The sequence below is a fragment of the Geotrypetes seraphini genome, chromosome 12 (assembly GCF_902459505.1).
Source record: "Geotrypetes seraphini chromosome 12, aGeoSer1.1, whole genome shotgun sequence".
Classification (NCBI taxonomy): Eukaryota; Metazoa; Chordata; class Amphibia; order Gymnophiona; family Dermophiidae; genus Geotrypetes; species Geotrypetes seraphini.
Window position 1 is genome coordinate 17,741,493 of NC_047095.1, and position 17,167 is coordinate 17,758,659.

Below are 17,167 nucleotides of genomic sequence, written 5' to 3' on the forward strand. Positions count from 1 at the left end.
TGTCTATTCATGTAATCTGACAATTCAGTCAAACCTTGGTTTGCGAGTAACGTGGTTTGCGAGTGTTTTACAAGACGAGCAAAACATTCTCGCAAATCTTGCCTCACAAACTAAAGGTTGACTCGCTATGCGAGCCCCCACCACAAGAACCGGCATCGCCCCCTCCTTTCCCGCCCCCCAAAACCTTACTATGATTGGGTACCGGCACTGGCATGCAGCACCAACCCACATGATGTGCCGGTGCTGAAAATGCCTGTTGTCTGCCGCTGATCTCTGCTGGGCTTTGAGCATCTGCGCATGCTCAAGGCCTTCTGGCTACCACTCTCTCCGAGATTCTAATGAGATTCTAGGTTTCTCCGGGAATTTCATTAGAATCTTGGAAAGAGCAGGAGCCAGAAGATCTTGAGCATGCACAGATGCTCAAGGCCCAGTAGAGATCAGCAGACGGCAATCTCTTTGGGTACCGGCCCGTTCTGTGGGTTGGTGCTGGGTGCTGGTGCCCAATTGCGATAAGGGTTTAGATGGGCAGGGGCAATGCTGGCTCTTGGGGGTGGGCTGGGGAAGCCAGTTCCCGGGAATGGGGTGGAAGCACGCCAGTGGCCTCGGGGGCGGGGGTGGGGTCTTTTTAGGATGTGGAATGAATCATCCAAGTTTCCCTTACTTTCTATGGTGAAACTCGCTTTGATATACAAGCACTTTGGTTTACGAGCATGCTTCTAGAGCAAATTATTGTCGCAAACCAAGATTCCACTGTACAGTATATGCATTTATATACAGTACACATATACGAGAGTAAATCAAAAAGTAAAGGCAAAATGCACTTAAGGGCTTTAATAGAAATAACAGTGAGCAATTGAACATATCACTTTTCCACATAGTCCCCATGCAAGATGACACATTTGTTGTATCATTCAACCAGCTTCTGCATTCCTGCAGAGTGGTTTTTCAGCTGCTACCGAAGCCTTTATTTCACCATGCTATGTCTTTTGCTCTCCTGGTCACAGTGATGTACCCATGTCTCATCACCAGTGACAGTTCTCTCCAGAATATTCAGATCTTCTTCATACCATCTCAGGAACTGGGTTGCAACCTCCACACACGCTGTTGTTTGTGCAGATCGATAAGCTGTTTGGGATCTCATCGTGCGCAGCTTTTCTCTATCCCAAGTCATCATGAATTATGGCAAATGCAGATCCATAGCTGATATCCAAGTTTGCAGCCAGTTGAGACAGTTATCCATTTGTCTTCTCTGTCAATGTGCTCTTGTGTGTGCAATGTTGATGGGCATCCAGAACGACCTTCGTCAGTAACACCTGTTCTTCCTGCTTTAAACCCTTTTGCCCACTCTTAAACCTTTCATTGATTCATGGTGCTATGCCCATACTGAGTGAATTTCCACAGGTTTCACTCCCTCTGCCCAAAGAGAGCATGCATGCTATTGCATGTTGTTCTTCGATGGTACAATCTTGCAATCACCTCATGGCTTCCACACAACAAAAGGCTGAGCGCTGCACTGTGCAAGGACAAACTGTACAACAGGCAATGTATGAGTACATATGTTGTATATCGCTAGCTCTTTCCGATTATCACGTAATTTAACAATTGCCTTTAATTTTTGATTTGTCCTCGTATATCCTCAAATTACCTGCAAACATTTGCACGCTATATATATATATATATATATATATATATAAAAAGTAAAAATAGAAGGATATGCAAATGAGTGTGGTGTGCCTGTTGGAAATTGTGAAAGGTCAGGTTTTTTTCTTGTTTAAAACCTGAAGTTTTTAAGATGTTTTCAGGATATGTACACTACATTGTAGAATGAACCACATCACCCTGTTAGTGGATTTACACTCAAGGAAGAAGAATGAGAAGAAGCCAGCTAGGCTCAGAGGGTAATTGAGTTGCCAGTATCAATGAGCACGAGGCCTCTTTTGAGCAAAGAAAGCTCTTCATGCTTTCTTTGTTAAGTTTTCTTGATTTCTCTCTGTCGCTCAGTAAGGTTCAGACCAATGAAAACTTTATTTCTCGTATAGCCAAATATTCTTTGCAGCTGCCTCAGCATCATGAGGTTGTGAGTTCAATTCTGATTGCAGCTACTTATGATTCTGGCCGTCGCAACACTTCATTGCCCCAGATACAAAATTACCTGTCTAAAATATGTAAACCACTTTGATTTTAACCACACAGATAAGCAGTATATCAAGTCCCATACCCTTTATTCCAAATCATATTGTTCATTAAAAAAATATACAGATAAAAAGAGGTATCCTAATATATTCCCAAAATGATTTGATACTGTAAAGTTATGTAGAGGGTAATTGGCTTTTATAAATCTGTCAAGTCAGCATCTCGGGCAACCTTTTTCTAAAATACTTGCAAAATTGTGAAGGTCCCACCCTTGAATGTTTCAGCTCCAGTTTTTACATCCTTCTAAAATGCCACTCCACAGTGCTAGCATTAGCCTGTGGTTCAGGGCAGAAAAGTGATTCCCAGAAGACATGCAAGTATATTATAAAGTTGAAACCCAATTAGGAATATCACAAGTGGGAAAAACAGAATAGTCAGTCCTCAGGTCATGATGCTATTTTATACAATGAAGAATACTGTAGAAAATCTATTTAAAGTTGTCTTTCGAAAGACAATTGATTTTTTTGTCTCAATTACTGTGTGGGTCCTAAACAGAGAAGGACTGAGAATTATCACTATACAGTGCTAAGGAGTTATATAGTAGCCCATTAGACGGATAATTTGTACCTGGAAATAGTAGAAAAAACATAATTTAGTTAAGAATATGTCTATATGATTATCTAGGAGCGTTTCAGGTTGTAAAATAGAATGTATTTTTCCATTTTATAGAACACCAGCAATAGGGTTGAATTAATGTAGAGGAAACAGTTACTTTTCTTCAGATGTCAATTTGTACGCTGTGTAATGGAATGCCTGACAGCTGGTTTCAGTTGCCATAGTTTTAATTATGTGGAAGAAACGACTAGATAAAGAAACTGTTGGATAAGATGACATTGTCAATTAAGGACATTCTCACATTCATATCATTAAAGAAAAAAAAATCAATGTTCTTATTCTTTAATTATATTATATATATATATTTTTTATTAAACGAGATGCTGCTTAGCAAAATGCTCTACTACAACACTGACCTCCTACACTTGGACTCACCCCCCTCCTATCTCCCCCATCCAATCCCCCCCCCCCAAGAGCAAAGAAGCAAATGACTACCACATGCCACCCCTATTCACATTATGAATCATAGGAAAACAATATAAATATTTAACTTTTATTGTATTTGTTTGCAAATGGTTCACATTCTATTTTTCATAAATCAAACATCAAGGCATAATTCATTAAAATAAAATACACAAAAATATTCCCTTCATAAACCTCTTTTCCAATCAGCCCTATCCCAAATGCCCCTAAAATTACCCCATTACTGCACTGTATCCAACCTATTGTTTAAAAAACAAAATTCACAAATTTTCCTAAAATGTCATATGTTTCCCTTTATATTTAATTTCACCTGGTAAAGTGATATGTAATAATAGAAGGTTACTCATCTAGTCCAAATCTAGCACTGCTAACAAATTCCAGTCTCCTCCTAATTTTAAAATTTAATTTAGGTACAAAAGGAATTAACGCATTTGCCTGATATGCTGGTTGATCTGTATGCACCCTCCAAAATACCAGCAACAAAAATTTAAAATCTCACCTGATATTCCAATGGAATGTATATAAAATGAGCATCAGTGGGTTATACTTCCATGCCCCATTACCCCAGCTATCAGTTTTGCCTCTGTTTTGTAATTACTGTACAGAATCACAACGAAGACAGTCCCTGCTCAAAGGAGCTTACAATCTAAACACACAAGACAAACAGCATGACATACAGGTCTTTATCTGTCGTCATCTACTATGACATGGATACAGTTAAAGAGAATGGTTATTCTGCTGGCTAGGGCATGGTGGAGTAGGGTTACGTATTGAAGGCTACATCAAAAAAGGTGCTTTTAAACAAGGGAAGGGATGTGGCATGCAAACAGGTAGTTTATTCCAGGCATATGCGGCAGCTAGGTGAAAGGAATAAAGTCTGGAATGGGCAGTGGAGGAGAAGGGTACAGCTAAGAGCAGCTGATCTGAGAACAGAGTTCTCTGGGAGGTGTATAAGGAAAGAGATGAAAGGAGCGATACGCTGCATAGTCCATGGTTTCACTAAGGTCGACACAAGAAATCTTTTGGGTGGATGGGGGTGGAGGGTCTTCTGGTGGAGGAGAAGAAACTTCCAAGTGGGGGATTAGATGTGAAGAAGGCTCTTTTGGTTGAGAGAGTCTGGTTGCGATGGCACTATGGGAGGGCCTTGATTTTCAGAATGCTAATGTGGGTTTTAGCTTGAGGGCTTCGTTTTGGACGCATCCGTTTTTTAAGTGCATTGGCTCCTGTAATATGTGGCCTGGGAGCAGTGGCTTGACATGGCAGCCCAATGCTCCAGGGTGGTAAAACAACCCCAGTTTTTAGTTGAGGTTATTTTACTGGCTGTAACGTGGCTGGCAATGTGCATCTGGTGCTCACTGCAAGCTATTTATTGTATTGATATAATAATGACCTAAAAATGCTTCATTAGGGAACCATAACCAGCAACAGCTGTTTAGCAAGTGTTAACGGGCAAGTACAGGCTAGTGTCCTAATGTAACTTGATAGCTACCCCCTTAATCTGCTATCTTGGACACTCAAATAGGCATATATCTCATTCGTAGTCACCATCATGAGTATCCTATAATCCAAACTCTCAGGTGATCCCTAATGGATGTTTTGAAAATCACCTGTCTAGACCAGCAATATCAAACTTTAGTCCTCAAGAGCTGTAAACCAATCTGGTATATGTAATATCCTAAATTGTTAGGCACAGGTAAGCAATCGGTCTTTCTAGGTCTCACTGAGCCTACCTCTAATTCCTGGTGGTCCAGTGGGGCTGATGGGGGCAGGAGCAAACCCTCTTCTCCTGTCCCTTTCTGGAGCTTCCTGAAAATGGCTGCTGCAACCTGTCATGGCAGCCTCTCGGTATTATGGTAGTAATGTGAGATTGCCTTGAGAAGTCACACGAGTCATTATCAGGAAGTTGATGCAAAGGTCATGCTCCTGCCACTGAGTCTGGGGGCTGTTCTGAGGGGGTTGGGAGGGATGGAGATTATTTTGCTCACAGGATGGGGGGAAGGGAAAGAGGAGGAGGGAGCACTTGCAGCTGTCCATAGAGGGCTCAAAGCTCTTAAAAAGGGGTTGGAAAATTATGTTGGTCCTAGCCAATGTTCAGCTGGGGCTTGTATAAGTGTCTTATGCAGGTCTCTGCTAAATATTGGCTGGAGCCCATATAAGCTCCAGCCACCAGCACCACTGAAATTATCCTCTGATGTTTAGTGCCAGTGTTTGGACATTGCCCATTACTGAATATCTGGGGCTAATTCTGCCTGCTGTTGTCCGGGTTTAAAAAACACACTGACTCATGTGGGCTGAATTTTGACCCCAACTTGTTTATCTGAAAAAGTCCCCGCTGAGTCCCCTTAAGTACAGCTTGTCATTTTGGGGCCTTTTTACTAAGCTACAGCAAAAAAGTGTCCTTTGTGTGCCCTTGCACTGCTTTTTTTCCCCCCAACTTGCTAAGGCCGTTTATACTGCATCCAGAAAATATCTGATTTTCCATGTTTTCTATTAATGGCCATACGCTAATATTGCCATTAGGGTGCGGCCATTAAAAAAATACTGCACAAACACTTAGGACCGGATTCTGTAAATGGCACCTAAATTGGTGGCGTCTGCATAAATGGAAGCCAGCCGTGTTCCAATCACACTTAAGTGCCATTAACAGAATCACGGTTAGCAACACCTAAGAAAAATCTTAGATGCCTGCAACAAAGGCCAGCATTTTACTGGCCTATATTACAGGCATCTAAGTTCTTTAGTGAATTGCACCTAACGGCACCTAAAAGCTAAGTCCTGCTCCACCCCTAACCATGCCCACTTAGGCATAAGGCGCCATTAGGCATCCTGCTGTAGATGCGTTAATGGTGCTTACACTGTAGATGCCTTTAAAAAAAAAAAAACAACAAATTTTTAATCTGTTTTAAATGATATAATCAATTCGGTAAAAGTTAGGTGCACTTTATAGAATCATTCTTAGTGGCACCTTAAAATGGGCTTAGGCGTTGGTAGGCATCTTAACCTTAGGTGTACCCTATTTATGCCAGGGTTTTCTTAGCCTAAATGAGTACGCTTAAGTCCAAATCAGGTGCCGTCATGAAAAACATGCCCATGATTTGCCCCCTAACTATGCCTACTTTATGATATGCCGGGGTGTGCTTGAGGGCAGAGAGTTAATGACTACATTCTAATGGCAACTTTAGCACATGGCCATTAGGTCAGAATATGGAAAAGCAGCTGTTTTCCATCCTTGGCATAAACTGGCCTTAGCACGTGATAAAGACCTATGTAAAGGCGCGCTAAGGCCACTTTTTGCCGCAGCTTAGTAGCTTAGTAAAAAAAAAAAACCCTTGATATTGGGAGCTCTGAGGGCTGGATTCTGTAACCAGCACCAATATCGGCGGCCACTGATTGTGTGGCAATCACGCATTGGAACTGGTTACAAAATTGTGCCTAAGAGAAAGATAGGCACCAGAAATGTAGGCCATGGTTTTCCGGGCCTACATTTCTGATGTTTATCTTTCCATGAATCATGCCTATGTAGGTGCTTTAGGCTGCTTAACGCCCCTTCTGGTATTGGCCATGCCTACTTTGGCATTTAGTGGCCTAAAGCACCTATGTAGGTGCGATTCTGACACCTTTTATTTAGGTGCCGGTAGGCACTTCAACCTTGCTGTTTATTGCCATTTATAAGAGAAAAGCACACTACACCAACTTAATAGGCACAGAAACTCAAGACACAAAAAAACTATTTCAAATACTAAAAGAGCTAACTGACACCAAACCCTACCTGACCACTAACAATACCAAAAACTAATCACCCAGCAGTATATAAATATATAATGAAAAACAGAACTAAATACTGCAAATACCTAGCAGTGCACGGTAGTATTAATAGTCCAGAAAGTTGAAAGGACTATGGCCTCAGAATCGGAGCCCACGTCACTAGTTCATAGGCATATGAACACTAGTGACGGTTCTTCTCTGTATAATTAATTATAAAGCTAAGTTGCTTTTTGGTCTTTTATATATATATCCTGGCTTGCACTTATCTACATACAACCCCATAGAGGTGGTAATTTCTTTTAAATGCTTGAAAAAAATCTTAAAAAAATTGCAGGTGTGTGGGCCGATGATTGGAGCAGGAGCAAATACACCGCGCAGATCACTTCCAGTCTGTGACTGTTATGCGTGGGCTCCGATTCTGAGGCCATAGTCCTTTCAACTTTCTGGACTATTAATACTACCGTGCACTGCTAGGTATTTGCAGTATTTAGTTCTGTTTTTCACTAACAATACCACCCACCTCAGCCTTCCTCTTAGCAAAACACTTCAAAAACAAAATTACAAATGCCAGAGCTACCCTCAATGGTACACCAACCCATCTAAAAGAAATTACAATATCCCCCAAAGAAAAAGAATCAATGGCTGCAGACAGAACCTGGTCCCACTTCTCCACTTTATAATGGTCCAACCTTAACAAATTCTACAGAAAGTTCAACCACGCATCATATGACCTCAACCACTGCCCACCATATTTCTTAAAAACCAACAGCACAAAATTCCTTGCCCTTCTCCTACATTGGATACAAACCATGCTCACAGATGGCCTTTTCCCAAATGACCTCAGCGAAATCATCATCACACCAATCCTAAAAGATCCTAAAGGAGCAATGGATCAACCATCCAATTACAGACCCATTGCCTCAATACCTCTCTATGTCAAACTAACTGAAGGGCTAGTAGCCAAACTCCTCACCAACTATCCGGAAGACCTCAACATACTCCACCCCACACAATCCAGCTTCAGAACTAACCAGCACAAAGACACTACTAGGCTCCCTTGTTGACACAGCTAGACAACACCTCAGCACAGGAAAAAAATGCTCATACAACTGGATCTGACCGCAGCATTTGACCTGGTAGACCATAACATCCTACTGCAAATTTTGGATACAATAGATATCACTGATAAGGTATACTCATGGTTTGGAGGATTCCTAAAATCCAGAACCTACAGAGTAAAGTCGAACAAAGAAAAATCAGAACCTTGGTCCATCCCCTGCAGCCAAGGATCCTCACTATCCCCTACTCTCTTCAATCTCTATACTGCCTCCCTCGGTGCCTGCCTGGATAAACTAGGCCTAACCTCATATAGCTATGCAGAAAACATCACCATTCTCATACCTTTTGATCAACCCAAGCCCTCTATGACAGACCCACTACACTGAACATTCAATCCTCCCTAAAACTACTAGGAATGACGATAGATAGATGCTGCACCATGCGACCACAAATCAATAAAACTACAGAAATCATTTGCAGTTATGAGAAACTTAAGACAAGTTCAAAATTCTTCGATAAAACACAATTCTGGCTCTTAGTACAATTCCTAGGTCTCTTAGTCTATTGCAACATTCTCTACCTCCCCTGCCTAGCAACAATGATAAAACAACTACAAACAATCCAAAACACAGCACTGAGACTTATATATTCATTGAGTTAACACAACCACATCACAGGTGCATACCTCAACTCACACTGGCTTCCAATTCCGGTAAGAATACTATTCAAATTCTATTGTCTACTATTTAAAACCATAAACGGTGACAGCCCAACCTACCTGAACAACCGCCTAATCCAGGGGTCTGCAACCTTTAAGACATAAAGAGCCACTTGGACCCGTTTTCGAAAAGAAAAAAAAACTTGGAGCCGCAAAACCATTATAAAACAAATCTAACACTGCATATATTGTTTCTTATCTTAATGCTATATACAGGATCACTAAATTGAAAATAAAATCATTTTTCCTACCTTTGCTATTTGGTGATTTCATGAGTCTCTGGTTGCACTTTCTTCTTCTGACTGTGCATCCAATCTTTCTTCCTTTCTTTCAGCCTCCTGTATGTTTCCTCTCCTCCAGACCTCATTCTCCCCCCCCAACTTTTTCTTTCTGTCTCCCTGTTCCCCCTTCTTTCTGTCTCCGTGCCCTCCCCCAAGCCACTCGGTTTGCTGCCACCGCAATCGGGGAACAGCCCCCAAGCCACCGCCGTCCCAAGCTTTCCCTGCAGAAGTGTTGCGCTGACCAGCATTCCGCTCCCTGACGTCAATTCTGACGTAGGAGAGGAAGTTCCGGGCCAACAAGGCATTTCTCCTCATTCCATCCAGCCTGAGCCCCATCTCTCCTTGATCCAGCATTTCCCTTCTGTGTCTGTCAGAATTACCATTCCACCTATTTTCCAGCATCACCTTCTTTGTGTCCATCTCACCTATATCCCTATCTCACCACTTTTTCAGAATCTTCATTTGTCTCTGTCCTTGTCTTTACCCCATGTTCACCATTTGCCCTTTCAATGTCTTTATCTCCCCCCCCCACACTTTTTCAGCATTACTTCTATGTCTCTATTTCACCTCCTCTTCATGTCCCCTCTGTATCTCTATCCTTATTCAGTAGGTCCTGCTTACCCTTTCTCTTCTTTGTGTCACTATCTCCATTTTCAGCTTTCCCCCCTTTTCCTTTGTTACTGCACCCGGTAGCCAGAATCTTTCCACCCTCCCTCCACTCCGGCCCAGCCCAGTATGAAATATTTCCTTTTGTTTCCCTCCCCTCTCTCTTTCTCTCTCTCTTCTCCTCCCTCACCCACGAGTCCTGCATCTGGCCCTCTCCCTTCTACCTGCACCTGGCAACACCCCCCTGCTCCGCGGCTCTCTTCAGCAACTCGTTAGCAGCAGTGATCAAGACAAGCTGCCGACATCGAGGCCTTCCCTCTACGAGTCCCGCCTTTGTGGAAAAAGGAAGTTGAAACAAGCGGGACTCGCAGAGGGTAGGCCCCGACGTCAGAAGCTTGTGTCGATCGCTGCTGCTGAGTTGCCGAAGAGAGCCGCGGAGCAGGGGATGTGGCCGGAAGCAGGTAGAAGGGAGAGGGAGATAGGAAGGCTGTAGATCTCCGGAGCATGACACCGACCCCGGCCAGGATGATTTCTTTTTCAGGCATGCAACTTACAAGTCCGTCGCGGCGGGAAATAGCCATGCTGAGCAGTGAGCTCAGCACTACACAGATGAAAGCCTTGCTTGCTGATTGGTCCGGTGGCACGGCGGGTCGGGGCCGCCGGACCAATCAGCAAGCAAGGCTTTCATCGGTGTATGTGCTGAGCTCACTGCTCAGCATGGCTATTTCCCGCCGCGACGCTGGACTTGTAAGGTGCATGCCTGCGTGACACACTACCGGAGCCGCAGCAAAGGTGGAAAAGAGCCGCATGCGGCTCTGGAGCCGCAGGTTGCCGACCCCCGGCCTAATCCAAACTACATCAACTAGACACAGGAAAACCCACACTCCATTCACGCACCCTCTAATTCAAGAAGTCAAACGGAAAAAAAAACTATATGATGGCCTCCTAGCCACACAAGCAGCAAAACTCAACCAAATCTCCAATCTACTAATTATGACCCCAGACTACAAAACATTCAGAAAAGAAGTAAAGACGCTATTTTCCAAGAAATTCCTGCAAATGACTTAATACTGCTAGCTCCTTCCCACTTCCCAATACCTTCCCAATTCCCCAAAGCAACCTCATCTACTCTTTATCTCCTCTATAAATTACCAGATATTTTCTTCTTGTAATACATTTTTTGTAATTCTTTTGTAATCCACCTTGAACCGCAAGGCAATGGCGGAATAGAAATCTCTAATGTAATGTAATAATGGTGTTCTTCAATTAAATTAGGTGCCGGTTTTAGAATCCCCCCACCTAAAAGTTTTAAGGCATGCAAGCTAGCTGAATAAGCACAATGAATGCTCATCCCTAGTGTCTGTATCATAGTACATCCCATTAATGGTTTACTATTAGAATAAACTACTTGTTTTTATTTGAAGTAAGTGGGAACAAGGCATTGATCTCCCGGGAAACTACAGACCGGTGAGTCTGACCTCTGTTCCGGGGAAAATGGCGGAAGCACTAATAAAAGAAAAAATTGATGAACATTTTGAAAAACAAGAACTTCTGATAACCAGCCAACATGGTTTCTGCAGGGGGAGATCGTGTCTGACCAACTTATTGCACTTTTTCGAGGGAATTAACAAACAGATGGACAAAGGAGACCCCATAGACATCATATACCTAGATTACCAGAAAGCCTTTGACAAGGTGCCTCATGAACGTCTACTCCGGAAACTGAAGAACCATGGGGTGGACGGAGACGTGCATAGATGGATCAGAAACTGGTTAGCGGGTAGGAAACAGAGGGTAGGGGTGAAGGGACACTACTCAGACTGGAGGAAGGTCACGAGTGGTGTTCTGCAGGGCTCAGTGCTCGGGCCGCTGCTATTTAATATATTCATAAATGATCTAGAAACAGGAACAAAGAGTGAGATAATAAAATTTGCGGACGACACCAAACTATTTAGTGGAGCTCGGACAAAGGAGGACTGTGAAAAATTGCAAAGGGACTTGGACAAATTGGGGGAATGGGCAGAGAGATGGCAGATGAAGTTCAATGTTGAGAAATGTAAAGTATTGCATGTGGGAATCAGAAACCCGAGGCACAGCTATACGATGGGAGGGATGTTATTGAATGAGAGTACCCAAGAAAGGGACTTGGGGGTAATGGTGGACATGACAATGAAGCCAACGGCACAGTGCGCAGCGGCCGCCAAGAGAGCGAATAAAATGCTGGGGATAATCAAGAAGGGTATTACAACAAGAACGAAAGAAGTTATCCTGCCGCTGTACCGGGCAATGGTGCGTCCGCATCTTGAGTACTGCGTCCAGTATTGGTCACCATACCTTAAGAAGGATATGGTGTTACTCGAGAGAGTTCAGAGGAGAGCGACACGACTGATTAAGGGGATGGAAAGCCTTTCATACGCTGAGAGATTGGAGAAACTGGGTCTCTTTTCCCTGGAGAAGAGAAGACTTAGAGGGGATATGATAGAGACTTACAAGATCATGAAGGGCATAGAGAGAGTAGAGAGGGACAGATTCTTCAAACTTTCAGAACATAAAAAAACAAGAGGGCATTCGGAAAAGTTGAAAGGGGACAGATTCAAAACGAATGCTAGGAAGTTCTTCTTTACCCAACATGTGGTGGACACCTGGAATGCGCTTCCAGAGGACGTTATAGGGCAGCGAACGGTACTGGGGTTTAAGAAAGGATTGGACAATTTCCTGCTGGAAAAGGGGATAGAGGGGTATAGATAAAAGATTACTGCACAGGTCCTGGACCTGATGGGCCGCCACGTGAGCGGACTGCTGGGCGCGATGGACCTCAGGTCTGACCCAGCGGAGGTATTTCTTATGTTCTTATGTTCATTTCATATCTTCTGATTTGTATTTGAGGAAGATGAAAAACAGAGAACAGTTTCATAAGGGAGATTTTTGGCAAATCATGGTTTTGAACACTTGTCTCAAATATATTTTGATACTTGTGATTCTATTTCTTCTGTTCAACATCTTCAGTACAGGCACCAGAAGAAGTGGTATAGAGAAGAATTTAACCTGGGGAGTGGGGGGGTTATATATCTTTTTTACACAACAGAATGCTCAAGTGGAGAGGAATAGTAGTAATAGCATGCAGGAGTGTCTAAGAAATCTGGGGCAGGGTTAAATACGGCTAATGCCCCCTGCGCCTCACCCCCCTCCCTACACCAATGAACAAAAGTAGGGTTTCAAAAATCCAAGACTGTCTCTCCAGAAACTGAGACACTTCTGGGTCTATAAGCCATTTTCTCATTTACCCATATTTAATTTCAGTTTTTGAAGTTATCCCTTTCTTCATTTAATGAAGCTTGTCTTCTAACAGAATATTAATTTGATTACAAATAGGAGGCATGATTGCTTTTAGTACATTTTCTTTTTGTGCAACACTATTGATCCTACATATTATAATGGTTTTTCTCAAGTAAAAACATTGTGATTTGCATGCAAATACTGCAGTGCTTCCAAATGATACATGTGGAGATCTACCTCTGTCTGATCTCCTCTGATTATTGATGTCTATTTAAGACTCCTTCTGTTGTCTCGGTTACCAAAATAGACTTTATTGACATTTTGATGGAGGGGACCACAAAACTGCCTTTCCAGTTATTTAACTGCTGTCCGTGAAGAGTTTAGAGAAAGGTATTATATGAACAAGAACACGAGCCTGCATGCTTTGGATTCAGGCTGAGGAAGATTAAATTTGTTTGGAACCTCTATTCCCTGCAGCTCTAAACCTTCACAATTACAAGGCTGCGTTAACTCTTTCAGGGCCAGCTTTGATTGCTTCAGCCTTGCACAACGCATGAGGATTAAAAGGGACTTTCATATTCAGGATTCACAGACTGCAGTTGCAGAACCCTCCATTTCAACTTCTGACTAGCTGCTGTTCTCTGCTTAAGGGCTTTCAGTGTTGCTGGTTCATCTCTTTGGAACAGACTACCATCAGAACTTAGAAGACCAGAAAATTATCTAGCATTCTGCCAAGGGCTCAAGGCTTGGTCTTTACTCAGCTTTCCCTTGGTGAAGTATTTAATGAAACTGCAGCCTAATATGGTATTTTGCTAGGGGTTATCTTAAATAAGAAAAGACATGTGCTTTCAAAAAGTGTATAACAGGATTGTGATGTAAGCAGAACTTTACTGCAGGAGCTGTTTCAGATATTATTATTCAAAGCAAGAAAAAACTCGGAATTGTGAAACTCAATAGTATTACAACAAACACTTTCACTAAAATGAAAAGATGTCACAAACAAGAAGAAAGCAGCACTGCGATAGTTCCAAAGGGGAGTTACAGCTGACTGGAGGAAAAAGCCTCAGATAGGAGCCCTTCCTGATTTGTACCGATCTACTAATCTAGATAAGTGGATTGTTATCCTCTATCTTTTGCACCGCCGCCCTGCTTTAAGTTCTTTACCACGGGGAGTCGGTCTGGAGGTTTTTTGCCAGTGAGGTGTTACGTCCAACCACCTTGGACCACCATTGTGGTGGTGGAAGGGCTCCTATCTGAGGCTTTTTCCTCCAGTCAGCTGTAACTCCCCTTTGGAACTATCGCAGTGCTGCTTTCTTCTTGTTTGTGACATCTTTTCATTTTAGTGAAAATCAGATATTATTATTGTCAGACTAGCTTTTCTTACACTAAATAGCATCACCCCATGCTCCCTTCAGCTTCCACCGTAACTTTAGTCTAATCTAATATAATCAGGATTTCTTAATCACACTTATCCAGTACAGGTTCAAGGTGATTTACAAGTTAGGAGGCCAATGCAGTAACATTGAAGAGGAAGGTTATACTGTTGCAAGAGTAACTGTGAACAAGGCATTGATCTCATTTCATATCTTCTGATTTGTGTTTGAGGGTATAATGAAGATGTAAAACAGAGAACAGTTTCATAAGGGAGATTTTTGGCAAGTCATGGTTTTGAACACTTATCTCAAAGTCTCAGTATATTTTGATACTTGTGATCCTATTTCTTCAGTACAGGCACCAGAAGATGTGGGCGATGCGGGGGATGCAGGCAAACCATAGGCGTGAATATGGAAAAACCGTGAATAACTTTTTATATGTTATTTGCGGTTTTTAGAAAACATCCTAGTTTTTATTATTTAAACCGCAAATAACTTGGAGCAGGCAAGCAGCGATTTCAGGGCTTGGAGCATGCAAGCAGCGATTACCAGCGATTCAAAGAGAATTTAGGGCAAATAGCAGCCAAGCAGCGATTACCAGCGATTTTCTCCATGCATGCTGGGAAGAAGCCTTTCTCTCTATGGATGCTAGGAAGCAGCGTTTTTCTCAGTGCACACTGGGAAGCAGGGAAGCAGCGATTTTATGGGGGAAAGCATGGAAGCAGCAAATTTGTGGAAAAAAGCATGGAAGCAGTGATTTTCAGAGTGAATGTTACGCAATAAACTTTTTTATCAGTACAGTACAAGGAAAAATAATTTTAATGATGATGTAATTTTGGGGGGGCGGAGTCAGCAGCCAAAAAATTGCGAATAAACAAATCTGCAGATACGGAAACCGTGGATACGGAGAGAGAAGTATATTGTAGACTGCTTCACAGACAGCAGTTAAATGCATTACATTGTGGAAAATGGATATGTTGTCAAGAAAGAGTGCAGAGTCATTGAGCTGAAAGGGATATATCAAATAGGTACACCCTCCTTTTAATTATCATTCAAGTTGGTTTCACCCATATTACTATATTTTACCTTTCACAACACTTGATAAGAATTGTATCACTAATAGGAAGAAAACCAAAAAAATGGAGGAAGAAGAAGAAATAGGAAAAAAAAGATATATAGAAATATCGAGTAAGCAAATTTGATTTACGTATTTCTTTTCAGATGCTACTTGGTCTCTACAGGCAGTATTAGACATATCCCCTTTAGTTGATGAGGCTTATATAACCAGTTGCCTCGCCCAAAGGGTGACTTGCTCTTCAGAATAGGGATCCCTTCTTGACCTTAGTCAGAACAGTGAGGTCTTTCTAACCGTGGTTGTATTTGTCTTGTAAACAAAAAAAACAACCCTGAGAGAAAAAAATATATACAATCATGTAGATTCACATCTGATCAAGTGCATACCATCAAGAGAATCCACTGTTCAAAAATACAATATAAAATATAAATTCATTCAACAATTTATTAATTCAATAATATAATAATTCAATAATTAGATGACATCAAAACATACACATTAAAACATAATCCTAAAACTCAAAAGAGGGAAGGAATCCAAAACTTTATTACATTCACACATTTCTAATGAGAATAGCTCACTTATCTTTGGTTCATTCAAGCTTCAAGTGTGAAGTCCAAGAAGACATCAAAAAGTCAATGGGAATCCTTAACCATCTAAAGAGAGTCAATACTCAAAATCCATGAGTCAATACTCAAAATCCATGAGTCCATGATTGCACATGGACTCATGGATTTTGAGTATTGACTCGCTTTGGATGGTTAAGGATTCCCATTGCATCTCTCTGCCGCGGGTAGCGGCAGTTCGGGTAGAGGTGTGATCGCATCGCGGTAGGGGAGATGAGGCATCTCTCCTGCCACGATGGTTGCCTTAGGGGAGGGGGGGGTAAGTTGCCGGGCCGCTGAACTGATCGCACCAGCCGCCATCAGCTCAGCGGCTCCTTTTTCGGCACTTATACCTGTTTTGACTTGGTCTAAGTCAAAACATATAAGTGCTGACTAGGCAACCTGTCAAAATCTTTGGTTATACGTGTTGTACGCCTAGGTATAGGTCGGCCCACCTCCCACCCACCACTCGCCCTTTCCCCTCCTCTAAAAATGCCTCTTTTCTCTCTGTGTGTTAGAGGCAAGGGAAAGACCTAAGCTGGTTTTAGATACGTCTAAAACCAGCTTTGATTATGGGTACTTGGACGATCAGGCTTTTTGATCGTCCAAGTACCCATTTAGGCCACTTTTTAGACCAGGGGTAGGGAACTCCGGTCCTCGAGAGCCGTATTCCAGTCGGGTTTTCAGAATTTCCCCAATGAATATGCATGAAATCTATTTGCATGCACTGCTTTCAATGCATATTCATTGGGGAAATCCTGAAAACCCGACTGGAATACGGCTCTCGAGGACCGGAGTTCCCTACCCCTGTTTTAGACTTTTTTTTTTTTTTTTAATTATTATGAGCCCCATAGGCTCTATTCAGGATATAAGATTTCTGCTATGTTGATATTTGATATTTATGTCTCAGCTTCTTACTCCCTTCTAGAAAGTCACAATAGTGGATGCTATGTTTCAAATGCTCTGACGCTCATTGAATCCCTTTTGGTGTCAGAGAAATTACCGTGGGCTGCCACGATAACTGCCTTTGTAAAAGAGGGGGGTTAGTTAACACAGGCTAGAGATGTTAAATAAAGAAAATGAATGAATGATGGCAGAAGACCAGTTAGTTTAGCTAGTCTGCCTGGTTTAGTCATTCGCACGCGAGACAAAGCTGCGCCAACATTTGAGCCCAGACA

At 42.3% G+C, this 17,167-nt stretch overlaps 1 protein-coding gene across 3 annotated transcripts in view; it reads left to right on the forward strand.

The window, feature by feature from the left end:
- DPYD (dihydropyrimidine dehydrogenase) overlaps positions 1-17,167 on the forward strand; it is a 1,270,977-nt gene that overhangs the window by 444,014 nt on the left and 809,796 nt on the right. The window lies entirely within an intron of this gene.